The following is a 12,579-nucleotide window of genomic DNA, read 5'->3' on the forward strand; positions in this document are numbered from 1 at the left end:
TTCACTGCAATCCTTCCCCTGCCTGCTTTTGTGGTAGACATTTTTTTCTCTCTCCATTTGTTTTCCTTTTAGACACTGTAATTTGCAGTATTATTAATGAAGGCATGTCCCTTTAGAATAAGTTAAGTTTTGATAAAGGAGCTGAGAACATGAAATGGAGTAAATATAGCTTTTTCAGCAAATGTTGCTTGGGAAATATAATAACTACACATAAGACAGTCAAGCTGAATCCATATATCACACCTTCCATAAAAGTAAATTTAACATAAATAAAATACCTTGGTATTTGACTGAAACCTAAATAGTGATTTAAATAAATATAGGCTGGATAATCTAGGAGTTGCACCTGAAAGGTATCTTCAATGATCTGGTAGCACTGGCAAGGCAATTAGAAAAATAATAATAGAGGGACTGGAGCGGTGGCACAGGGCATAAGGTGTCTGCCTTGAGCATGCTAGCTTAGGACAGACCTCTGTTCGATCCTCTGGTGTCCCATATAGTCCCCCAAACCAGGAGCGATTTCTGAATGCATAGCCAGAGTGTTGTTTGCTTGAATGATTTTCCTCCAGTATTTGATTTTGAGTATATGTTTTTTCTGACTATTTAGGTGTGTTTCTTATAGGCAGAAGTAGGTTGGATTCATCCTTTTGATTCATTTAGCCACTGTGTCTCTTAATTGGTGCATTAAGTCCATTGAGGAAGATGATTGTCAGGGGATTTAATGTCATCTTTGTATATAAGTTTGATATGCCTGTTGGTCTTTCTTGTCTTAAAGTAGACCTTTCAGTTTTTCCTTTAAGACTGGTTTTGCATCTGTAAAGTTTCTGAGCTGTTGCTTATCCGTGAAGCTATGTATCCTTCCTTCCTTCAAAGTTTAACGTGAGTCGGGCTGGTTGCAATATTCTAGGTGAAGTCTCCTTTTCATTCATTCAGACTTGTCACAATATCCCACCACTGTCTTCTGGCCTTGAGAGTTTCTTGTGACATGTCTGCTGTAAATCTTTTTTTTTTTTTTTTTTTTTTTGGTCTTTTGGGTCACACCCGGTGGCGCTCAGGGGTTACTCCTGGCTATCTGCTCAGAAATAGCTCTTGGCAGGCATGGGGGACCATATGGGACACCGGGATTTGAACCAACCACCTTAGGTTCTGGATTGACTGCTTGCAAGGCAAACACCCCTGTGCTATCTCCGGCCCCCTGCTGTAAATTGTAAGGATGCTCCTTTGAATGTAATTTCCCTTTTGGATCTTGCTGCTTTTAGTATTTTATCCCTGTCTGTGGGATTTGTCATTTTGAGGAGGATGTGTCTTGGGGTCTCTTTTAGATGGTACTCTTCTGGCATGAAGGGTTTGGTTGCATGCAGTCTTTATCTCTGGGAGTTTCTCTGTAATGATGTTCTTGACTGTTGATTATTCCTGGGGATTATCTTCCTGGGTTTCTGGAACTCCAATGATTTTTATGTTGTTTCTGTTGAATTTATCGAACATTTCTATTTTCATCTGTTCAAATCTTTGAGTATTTTTCCCATTGTCTGATTATTTGCTTTGTGATTTTTTTCCAATCTCTTCTGCTGTATGGAGTTATTATGCATCTCATTTTCCAGCTCACTAATTCTGTCTTCAGTTGCTGTTACCCTATTGGAGAGGCGTTATATAGAGTTTTTCATTTCTCTACTGCATTTTTCAGTTCTGTTATTTCAGTTTGGAGTTTTCTGATTTCTATATTTGTGGTCTGTTCAGATTGATCTATGCTTTGAGTTCTACGAACATCCTTCATATATCTATTCTGAACTCCTTTTCTGAGAGGTTAATTAAGTGGTTGGAATTTTTTTGGTCATTCTCTATGCATGCTGTTGTCCTGTGTTGTTTCCCCATTGCCACACTTGAAGTATGATTCTTACTCCGTGCTGTGATGGGGTTTCTGTTCTATAAGAAAGGCGAGGCCACTATTTTATTTTATTTATTTATTTATTTTTGCTGTGTTCTTTGATTGTCACTGGGAATCAGGAAGTAGCCCCAGGTGTCGCTTTTAAGAGAGTCCATTGTAGCCCTAAGCCAGGCAGAAATTATCCCTTGTTGTTTTGGGTGGAGGCACTCCTACCAGAGGTTAGGCGCTAGAGAGCTGATTTTGCTGTGTTGTTCTCTGATTGTTTTTTTTTTTTTTTAGCTGAAACCCAACTACAGACATGTTTATAATCATGGTGCTCAAAGACACTGTTATAAGAAAATTATAAATAAAATATATAATTATAAATTAAATTAGATTATAAATTAAATTATAATTATAAGTTATAAATAAATCTTTAGTTCATTTTCCGTTTTATCTTTTATTTTTCTTCTTTCTCTTGCACTTCTTTCTCCTCTTTTTCCTCCGCCTCTTCTACCTCTTCCACTTCTTTCTTCTTTTTCTTCCTCCTTTTCTTCTTCCTCATCTCATTTTTTTACTTTCACTTCTTCTTTTCTTCTTTATATTCTTCTTCCCCTTCTTATTTGTCTCTCTCTTCCTTTTTTCTCACACTTCCTCTAACTCTTCTTAATATTCTCTTCCTGAGTCTCTGGGACTCCAATGATTCTATGTTGTTTCTGTTGAGTTTATCAAAGATTTGTATTTTCATATGTTCACATTTGAAGAGTAGTTTATTCATTGTTTGATCATTTGTTTTAAGATTGTTTTCCAATCTCTTCTGCTGTATGGAGTTGCTCTGCATCTCATCCACTGACTCAACTGACCCCCTCCTCAGCTTCTGTTACTTCTTTGGAGAGTCTTTTCATTGAAGTATTCATTTCATCTACTGAGTTTTTCAGACCTCTTATTTCAGTTGTAAGTTCTGTCATTGTGGTCTGTTCAGATTGATCTATGCTTGCTTTGAGATCTTTGAACATCCTCTATATTAATACTCTAAACACCTTATCTGAGAGGCTTTTCAGGTCATCTTCATTCTCTATGCATGGTGTTGTCATGCATTATTTCCACATTGCAACACTTTTATAGTGGCTTTTACTATGTGCTGTGCAGGGTTCGTGGGTTAGAAGTTGCACACAACTGTGGAGCTTTGCTTTGCTTTGCAGCCATGCTCCTCTGGCTCCACTTTATTTGGTGGGGCCCTTAAAGGGTTTGGGCTCTAAATATTATGTCTGATGGCGTCTTCTTGTCTGTCTTGGGTAGAAAAGTAGAAGGGAGCAAGGCAGCAGTCTTTTATAAGGCTCTCTGGGTTTGGGCTTTGAAGATTGTGTGCGATGGTGTCTTGGCCGTCTTGGGCTGAACAGCATATAGAGAGCAAGGCAGCAGTCCTTTATAATGCTCTCCTGTGCCCAATAACATGGCAGGTATCAGCACCCACTTTATTTGGTGAGGTCCTTACCGGGTTTGGGACCTGAAGATTGTGTTTGATGGCTTCTTGGCGGTCATGGACAGAAAAGCCCAGGAGTGATTTCTAAGCACATAGCCAGAATTAATCCCAGAGCATCACCAGGTGTGGCCCAAAAAGCAAAAAAATAGAATAAATAAATAATAATAATAAGAAGAAGAAGAAGAAGAAGAAGATGAAGAAGAAGGAGGAGGAGGAGGGGGCCGGCGAGGTGGCGCTAGAGGTAAGGTGTCTGCCTTGCAAGCGCTAGCCAAGGAAGGACCGCGGTTCGATCCCGGGTGTCCCATATGGTCCCCCAAGCCAGGGGCAATTTCTGAGCACTTAGCCAGGCATAACCCTTGAGCATCAAACGGGTCTGGCCCAAAAAACAAAAACAAAAAAAAAAAAAAAAGAAGAGAAAGAAGAAGAAGAAGAAGAAGAAGAAGAAGAAGAAGAAGAAGAAGAAGAAGAAGAAGAAGAAGAAGAAGAAGAAGAAGAAGAAGAAGAAGAAGAAGAAGAAGAAGAAGAAGAAGAAGAAGAAGAAGAAGAAAACATGGGCTTAAATAAAAAAAAACAGCTAAAATAATGTAATAAATATTCAGTGAATAAATCAATTAAAGTGTTGATACTAAAATATTCTCCAAAAATCACAATTCTCACAGCACTTGTAAAGATTAACCAGGAAAAAAGCAGTAACTTTTCAGACAAAGACTGGAAATGGCTAATAGGCACATGAGAAAGTGACAGAACCTCTTACCATTAGATAAATCCAAATCAATATCAATAAGATATCATTCCTATTAATAAGAATGCCATATAAATATAATAAGAACCCTCTGTGCTGTCAGGAATGTAGTAAAAAAGAAATTCTAAACCACTTCTGGTGTGATTATTATATGATTCAACCCCTCTGGAAACAGGGTGGAAATTCTCAGTATAATCAAGTTTAAGATGTCAGATGACCAGAAATCCCTGCTCTAAGTTCTATGGCTAAAAAATAGAATCAACCTAGGTGCCCAATGACAAATTATTAGATTATGGATATTTGTATATGGACAACAGAATGCCATGCAGCTGCAGAGAACTATAAAATCATGTCATTCACTGCAACCTGGTTGAAACTGGGAGATATACTGAATGAAGACAACATGATAAGAAAAAAAGAAGAGAAAAAAAAAGAAAAGAAAAATCACAGGATGATTTTACTCATATATTGAATGCAAGAGAAAAATATAATGTAGTAAAAGGTGTATGCCTAGAACACCTATGATCCTAGATCTTATGTAGAAAATGGACAGAAAGAAGAAATTAAGAGAAAAGAAAAAATATTAGAAAGGGAGATAATTACAGAACAGATGTCAAGGCTGTTACTGAACAGCCTTTTTTTGGAGGGGGTTACACATGTGAATATGGAGTTTAAGCACACTGTTGAGTGACACTGATTTGGATTAATGTTGAAAAAGTATATGCTGAAATGTAGAAAAGCATATATGAAAACTTGTAAGCAACGATAGAATGAAGTGGATATTAGTGAAGGGACTGGTGTTGATACAATACATGCCTGAAAACCAGCCATGAACAACTTTGTGATATCATGACAACTAAATAAAATAAATAACTAAAATTAAATTAAAATAATTACATGATAATAAATAATAATTAACTAAATAAACTAAAATTAAATAAAATAACAGCTAAATTAAAAAAATAAAACACAACCATCAATAACTTAATAACTCAATAATAACTTCTTTAATAAAATAAATTATTTAAAAAATAAATAAAGTACCACAATATTTATGCATAAAATATATAAATGCATTTCTATGAAAACAATTTAGATCATGTTCAGCAATTATTTTACTCTAAGTTTTATTTTTTGTTGGAACCACTTGTTGGGCATTGGGAGGACATAAATATAAGGTGTAAGTGATAAAATCTGGCTTGTTTTATGGCAAGGCAAGGACTTTACCACCACTGCCACCACCCCCATCCCAGCCCAATGGTCTCTCCTGTAACAAACTATTTTGTTTCTTTACTATCCGGGATTCAATATGGCTTGTTCACCAAATAGATCTTTTCACCCAATAGATCTTTTAAATGACAAATTCATGGGGTCATAGCAATAAAATGGCAGGTAGGTATTTGCCTTGAATGAGGCCTGAACCAAACCTTTGAGTCAGATTTACTCCTTACAAATAACCTGGTTTGGCCCAGAAAGCAAAACAAAACAAATTCACAACATTTTGGGGGAGAAAAGGGTACATTAAACAGTTCTCATGGTTTCTTCCTGGTTCTGGACTCAGGAATTATTTCTGGAAATGTGAAAGGAGCTCAGGAAAAGTACACAAAATAATAGGTTTGAAGAAGACTATCTTTGCAAAATAATGTAAAATGTACAAATAGAAATGAAGTTAATTAATATTGATAATAGAATTAAGCTTATCTCAGAAGAAGAGGGCTAAGAAGGTACAAATACTTGAGAAGGTAGTCAAATAATAAATGAGAGAAAAATCTAAAGATAAAGTAATTAAAAGTACAAACATTTTCCATGTAAATTCAACATAATATTATATTTTTAAAATGTTTTAACTTTTGATAACACAATTTAAATATGTCAACAAACAATAATTGTCAAATTATTTTTATATATATCTTAGGTACATGAGACTATGTTCACATTTCTTTGATCTTCACAATGTAAAAGTTAGAGTGTATTTTCAAATTTCATTCACTAAAAACTTGTAGTATGTTATATGACAAAGAGAAAAGTGCATTGGGGTCCTTGGTACAGAAATGGGTGCTCTGTGATCGATAATGATGTTCAAATTATGTATATGAGAAACTGTTAACAGAACTAACTTAGAAATGATCTCAATCGATACATTTTTAAATAAATATTTACAAATAAAATGTGGCATTTAAGACAAATATTTCTAAATCCAATAATATTGATTCTCAGTTTCATTAATGCCTTAGAGTATATTGCAATATGTGTGGCATAGACAAATGAAATGTCTTCCTACAATTATATCTATTGGTAATAACAAAATTAGAACACAACAAATTTTAGCTCAAAATTACAAATATTCTTATATTTTATTGTTTTATGATTATATAAATACCCACATAATGACAAAAGCATAAAGAACTTTTTCAGGTTAACTGTTAAAGTGACTTTTTCACTTATTCATAAAATTTAATCACGGTATTCCAATCTCAAGAATGTTTAGTCAATATCTAGTTTTAATATTGAAATATTAATGTAGAAAACATTAAAAGGAATATCTCCTTTGGTTGATTTTTGTTTTGTTTTGGGGATACCCCTGGCAGATCTCATGGCTTACTCCAGGCTCTGTACTCAGGGATCATTCTGACTCAGGTGAGATTTGAGGTACCATATTGAGTCCTGGGAATCAAATGGGAGAAATTTTCTATAAGAAATGACTATTTGGGGCCTGAGCGGTGGCGCTAGCGGTAAGGTATCTGCCTTGTCCGCGCTAGCCTAGGACGGATCTCTGTTCCATCCACAGGCGTCCCATATGGTCCCACAAGCCAGGAGCGATTTTTCAGCGCATAGCCAGGAGTAACTTCCAAGCATCACCGAGTACGGCCCAAAAAACCGAACAAACAAACAAAATCAAAACCCACAATGGACTATTAAATTTCCATACTTAACGTTTTTCCATGTAGGTAGGTACCAGGTAAATTATTTATTTTACACATTTGCATAAAATATGTAAATTGCATGATTATGTAAGTTATACAATTACATAGCTATGGAGCTCCATGTTTCAGTATAGATGCTTTGCCAATGCATCTTATGTATTTTGATCTCTATCCATACCATCTATATCTGCATTTAGTTATATATAGATGCACATGTAAAATCTAGATATAAAGTAGATCACTTTTTATCAATGTTTAGTTGAGAATACTATAAAGTTCTTTCAAATTAGCTCATGGAAATTTATCATTTCCCTTTTGTTGAATCTTCTTTCCTTAAAGTTGTGTTTGACTCTCAGCTTCTTCCAAGTGATTTCACAGATTTAATTCTTTTTTGCAAGTGTCCATACCTCTTACTGTATATTGCAGTATATTTGGCATTTCTGATGTTGTATGATTAGACACAATGTGTTTATAACTATGTAAAATTTCAGAAATTAAGTGCAGTGTTTCTTGGGTTTCTGGCATAATCTTTATAGTTCTACTTTTTGCAGATTTTATTTGTTGTTTTGTCTTGTAGTTATAATAAAATGCATTTATGAAATATGATAGTTCTATTACATATCAATTAATACAGAATTAGCTAAATAAAGAAACTAAAGGTAGATTCCTACAGTCTGATGGTCACACCTTAGCAGATACTCTATATATTCTCTCTTTAGTCAGAAAAACAAATACATTGATTAAAGAATAGGCTGCATTGATTATTTTTAGAAATCAAAATCAATTATAGTATTTTCCAGAAGAACTTTTCATGGGTGCATCTTTGGTCATCAAGTTGACAACTGAGTCCTAATTTTTTGCATTTACCAGTTAAAACAAAACAATGGTTTGAAATATGTCAGGCATAGAGGTTACAACAGCTCATATTCAAGGACTAAACTGATCTTGTTTGAATAGAGATAGAAGCAGAGATGGCTAAAAATATTTGTTATAAAGAACAGAGAATTCAGAACTTTTGGCCTCAGGTCGAAAGGTGTCTGTCCAAAAGAGAAAAGAGCTGGAAGTTCCAGCTCACCTCAGGAAGCTCATCACAAAGAGTGATGAGTTTAGTTGGATAAATAACTACATTTTGAACTGTCCTAATAATGAGAATGTATGAGGGAAATTGAGAACCTGTTTAGAGTACAGGCGGGGGTCGGGTGGGGAGGAGGGAGACTTGGGACATTGGTGCAAAAAAAAAAAAACCATATAATTTTTAGTAATTTTTGTTCTATTTCTTTGATGAATAGGTCACTGAGTCCTGGGTCCCTGAGTCCTGAATCACTGTTCGATTGCCATTTGTAAAATAAAATTCCATGAGTTGTGGAAAAAAAAAAAAAAAAAGAAAGGTGTCTGTCAACCACCTACTTGCATTCAACAAAGGTCACATATTTTTAGCAAATAAAAATGTTATGAGTATAAAAGTTTATGCTGTTTTAAATGTTTCTTAAAAAACATCATTTCTGATTTTTCTAAATTAGTAATTCTTAGCTTCTGGAGAGCTATAAACTGTTTTCTTATCGAAAATGACACATGCTGTTCTTTTACCAAAATATCTCTATAACAAGTATAATTTTTGATGATGTGGCAATTAACACATATGTGAGAGCTACTCAAAGTAATTATTCAACTCAATTTATATATAAATTGTGCTTAATTAAATGTAATGTATCTTCTATTAAGCTACTTAATATTCTTGACATAATACAATTTCTAGCAATTTTAAGTGGAACCTCTACTGCAAACTGAGTTTAAGTTGCAAGATTTTTAGTGTAATGTTGCCATTATCTGTTAAGCATAACAAAGAAAAAATAAAATTTGTATAAAAAATTTGGGAGGGGGCACAAAGGGTGGAGCTCAGGGATTACTCCTGCTATGCGCTCAGAAATCTCTCCTGGCTTGGGGGACCATATGGGATGCAGGGGGATCAAACCGTAGGTTAGCAAGTGCAAAGCAAATGCCCTACTGCTTGCATCACAGCTCTAGCCCCAAAATTTGTATAGAAATTCTAACATTTTTATTGTACATATGTGGGAGAAATTTTTTTAACTAAATAAGAAGGTGTTGTATAAACTATTCTATGATAAAACTCAGAAACCTAAGTTAAATACTATATTTTCAATGCAAAGATTTATGGCCTGAGCACCCTTTAAGAACAAAAGTTTAAAAAAGGAAAAATTAATATTTTACAATTTTTTCTTTAACTGGTTAAAATATAGTATTTTTTAAAGGCACATTAAAACTTTGGCACTAAGACAATTGTTTTCAAAAACTACTTATGTTAGTCTCATAAAAAGTGCTAAGTTAATTCATTGTACATAAAATTTAACTATGAAAGTGGTCTTAAAAAGCAGTCAATTTTGTTTAGCAGTTGGGTCTGGTGGTGGGGAAGTGTTCACAGGGAAAATATAGAAGTCAGTTGAGGGATTGAATAGATTGGTGTGGGAGCATTATATCTCGAAAACTCAATAAGGAATAGTTTTATAACTTTAAAATTCACAGTAGTTAAATTATGCTTTTTCAGTAATTAGATGTAATTTTAAATTTCCAATTGGTTTAGTTGAAGAATAAATAACAGTAAAAGTAATCCTATTTACTCTGATATATATATTATTTTATGGAAAGATATAAATATACATGAATGGCAAGCCTATTTACTGTGTGTTTATATATAAATATAGATATAATGTAATATAATATAATACAATATAATATAACATAGCATAATATAATGTAGTTAATATAATGTAATGCACTCTTTTGTTTTTCTGTTTGGGGTCTACACCAAAACTCAGGTCTTACTCTTGTTTCTGCAGTCAGGAATTACTCCTGGGCATGTGTAATGTAAGCAGCCTATACTCTGTATTACATCTCTCTTGGAACAATGCATTTTGACCTCCTTTGAGACACATTCCTTGAACTGGAAAAAAAAACACATAAAGTATTGCCAACTGGTAATTAGCTCTGAAAGGGATGTTTGTGTATTTGATTGGATTAAAAGAGTTTGAAATATCACTACATAGGAATTAAAGTATGGAGACATGTTAGATCCGGCCCCTTACATCACATAGGAACACATGAGGGAGGGGAACTAGGAATGTTTGGGTTACTTAAAAGAGATAGTAGTGTGTTAATTTGTCCTTCATGGAAGGTTGTAAAAAACTTATAAAACATCATGTTTAAATAAAATATTTTTAATTTGCATGCAGAAATGCCACAGGCTTTTGTGTACTTTTGTAGCCTGCTACCTAATTGTACCTATTATAGACTGCTACCTAATTGTATTAATTTATAGTTTCTAAAAGTTTCTAGAGAATCTTTAGTGGTATGTTATCATAACACCTGCACATGGTACCAGTTTGAAATTATAGTTCCCATTTTGGGCCCTTTTGATATTTTTCCTTGTCTGATTGCTGTGCCAGAGGTTTTCCAAAACAATGTTGAATAAAAATAGAAAACATCTTGCTTGAGATATATTTTAAAGGAAAGTCTCTCAGTTTTTCAGCATTGGAATTTGACTTGGCTGTGACTTTGTTGTAGATAACATCACTGTTTTGAAATATGTTCCTTCTATTGCAATTTTGAGTGGTTTGTTTTTTCATGTATGGCTGCTAAATCCTGCTGAAATACTGCTGTGTATTAATTAATATAATTGTACTAAAGTAATTTTTCCTTTTGTTTATAGAATGCATTCACATCAATTGATTTGCCTATATTAGGCCATCCTTGTTCTCTGCTACGAAATCGGCTTGATCATTGTATATGAACAAATTGATATGTTGGATTTAATTCACTAAAATTTTGTTGAGAAAATTTGTGGATATTCATCAGAAAACTTTATAGTTTTTATTATAATAATGTTGATGCAATTAAGATAACATAGCATATATAGGGGCTGTTAGGAAAAACTGTTTTTAAAATATTCTGAAAGAATTTGTGTAGTATGGACAGCTAGCATTTCTGAAGGGTTGTAAGATTCTCTAGTGAACCCATGTGGGCCAGGACTTTAATTTTGGAGAAATTTTTAATTGTTTTATTCTAATTTATTTGTTCATATTTTTTTTCTTTCTCTTGTTTCAATCTTGGGATTGTCAATGATTCCAAAAATGCATCCATTTCTTTTAGTTTCTAAAGGTTGGTGACAAAATAATTTTTTAAAGTATTTCTCAGGTGCTTTGTAATTATCTTTCAAATATGACTTTCAATATGACCTCAACAAATATGGCTACTCATTTGCATTTTTCTCATAATTTTCTCCTGAATCTAAGAATTTGTCTATTTTGTTTTTTATAAAACAGTTCCTTATTTTAAAAAAAGACAAATAGGAAAGTAATAAGATACAAATACAATAAGGACTAGTGAAAAGAGGAACAGTTCTTGGTATGAAGCTTGTCACAGGAGCAGGAAGGCAGTTAGGGTAGAGAAGGGGCAATTATGACAAAGAGTGTTGGAGCTATCACTCTGGGCAAAAAAACTATGTGCTAAAAAGAGATAAAGTGACATGAATGTTACCGCCCCAGTAATGATATTGCAAACCACAGAGGTTTTCTTTTTTAATTTGTGGGCGATCTTTTTTTTTATTTATTAAAAGAAAATAAAATCCTTTGTTGACATAACTGATCATAATACATTTCTTTTAGGATGACAGAAAGCGAACTTATTCAAACATAGAAAGAAAATAGAGAATTAAAAAAATGGAAAAAGAAGAGTTCATTAGCAGTTATATTTGTGAAAATTATTGAATCACCAATAAAGTCGTTAATACAATATCCGAAGATTTAGTACACCCCCTTTTTTAGAGATAGGAGATACACTAAAAATAATATGTGTGTGTGTGTGTGTGTGTGTGTGTGTGTGTGTGTGTGTGTGTGTGTGTGTTTTTGGCAGGTGTCGTTTGCATAAGCACATCAAAATATGGAAGGTATTGAAAGGAAAGACTTAATAAACAGGCCTAAAAACAAGGGAAATTTTACCCCCGACGTATTTTGTTATAAGATCAACTCAAGGCTCCAACATATTAGGTTGTCCAACCCCACAGTCATTCTTGGTGGTCAGCTCTTCACCATTGCAATTGTTGCTTTAGGATAGCTGCAGTTATAGATCCTGGTTTCTGTATAGGAGCTATGTCGAAGTCTGGGTGCTGTGTAGTGTCTTCTGGTTTCGTCTCGCCATCAGTTAGCACTGCAGAGAATCCTGCTCTAAAAGCATGATTGCTATTCTCCGGTTGTCAGGATGCCATAAGAACTGTCTTTGGAGTAAATCTATGGCATGGCATGATGGGGCCTTCCTTTGTAGAATTTGTTTCTGGTGCTGATGTAGGAAACCATATGTTTCCTTAGGTGGTATCCATGGTTCAGGGGTGAGTGGTCATTGTGCAATCAACTGGATTCTAGGGCAAGTAACTATGCCAAGTGTTTAGGGTGTAAGGTCCCATTGCAATATAAAAACTTTTGTGTTCCTATCTCTATTAGATAAGAACTGTTTGAATCTGTTAATTTTTCCCATTTTAATTTAAGTGCCTATGCAA

The sequence above is a fragment of the Suncus etruscus genome, chromosome 6 (genome assembly GCF_024139225.1).
Source record: "Suncus etruscus isolate mSunEtr1 chromosome 6, mSunEtr1.pri.cur, whole genome shotgun sequence".
Taxonomy (NCBI): Eukaryota; Metazoa; Chordata; class Mammalia; order Eulipotyphla; family Soricidae; genus Suncus; species Suncus etruscus.